This window comes from Acyrthosiphon pisum, unplaced genomic scaffold (genome assembly GCF_005508785.2).
Source record: "Acyrthosiphon pisum isolate AL4f unplaced genomic scaffold, pea_aphid_22Mar2018_4r6ur Scaffold_21039;HRSCAF=22862, whole genome shotgun sequence".
NCBI lineage: Eukaryota > Metazoa > Arthropoda > Insecta > Hemiptera > Aphididae > Acyrthosiphon > Acyrthosiphon pisum.
This window is the reverse complement of record NW_021770462.1, coordinates 30,515-31,392: the sequence shown is the minus strand read 5'-3', so window position 1 is coordinate 31,392 and position 878 is coordinate 30,515.

Below are 878 nucleotides of genomic sequence, written 5' to 3'. Positions count from 1 at the left end.
CCCCTCACTCATTTAACCTAATATTTCAGTCGGCACATTCACATTGTCAAAAACCAAAAAAAAAAAAAGGTGGGTAAGTGGATGTCGCTCTGCTGTACAGTAGGTTAGAAGTGGGTCACTGTATAATGGACAGTATTAAATTTGAATTCAATGATATAATATCACTGTATAAGAAAAACGATTCTGAGCGGAGACGGTATATCAGTCTATGTATTAGACATAAATATACTTATCTATGGTATTAAAAAAAAATTGACCTATAATAAATTCCAAATTAATCATATCATAATATCTATTAGGTACTTATAAGTTATAACGCGTTATACATCAACAAAAAACCGTGGTAAAATCATAGATATATAATAGTATACTTTAGAAGTTTCAAGTACCCACGAATAATATTATACAATCACAACAAAATAACTAAAATAGTTATCCTAGGTTTTTAATATGTAATTTCGTCCAAATTTGTACTTAAAATGACTATAAAAATAAACTGTGTAAATGTATTTTATAGATTTTTTGGTAACAGAATTAATTACTTACGTGGAATCTTGTTTTAAATTTTTAATTCTTGGATACAAAAATTGAACATTTTATAAATTTTTAACTACAAAATAATTTTTCAAATTAAGATTTGAAAATTTTGTCAAAATTTGATCTTTAAATGCTTATAAAAAAAAATTGTGCCTATGTATTTTTAATATTTTTCAACTGATATTGTAACAATATATCAGAGCTTTGTATTAAATTTATACACTTTTTGGCCCACAGATAAAACTTTATTGATATTTATAGAAAAAAAAACTAAAAAAATTTAAAACTGAAATGTCCGTAAACAGCTCAAAAAGAGTCAAAATATTTTCAAAATTGTATGG